Genomic DNA, 340 nt, shown 5'->3' with positions numbered 1-340 from the left:
TATCAATAATTACTGCTATGTCGAGAGCCCATATCTTTATTGTTACAGAGGTTATAATTATCCAGCCCAGTGCTGTTGGACTTGAGCGGTATGTTTGCTCATTGAGACATTCTTATAATTTATTGTTACTGTTATTGTTTGGCTCTCTGTGAGCAGGGTAATTTTCTAACTAGAATATTATCAACTGTATTGCTACAGATATAACTGTTACTGTTTCAAGCATAGTGCTGTTTTCGACACTTGGACTATGTTAACTCACTGAGCGCTTTTTTCAATCCTACATATGTAGCATCAGTTAATCCAAACATTTTGTTCTTTGCTTTTAGCTGCAACAGCCTAT

This window comes from Porites lutea, chromosome 7, assembly GCF_958299795.1.
Source record: "Porites lutea chromosome 7, jaPorLute2.1, whole genome shotgun sequence".
Taxonomy (NCBI): Eukaryota; Metazoa; Cnidaria; class Anthozoa; order Scleractinia; family Poritidae; genus Porites; species Porites lutea.
The sequence above is the reverse complement of the archived record's forward strand: the minus strand, read 5'-3'. Positions refer to the sequence as shown.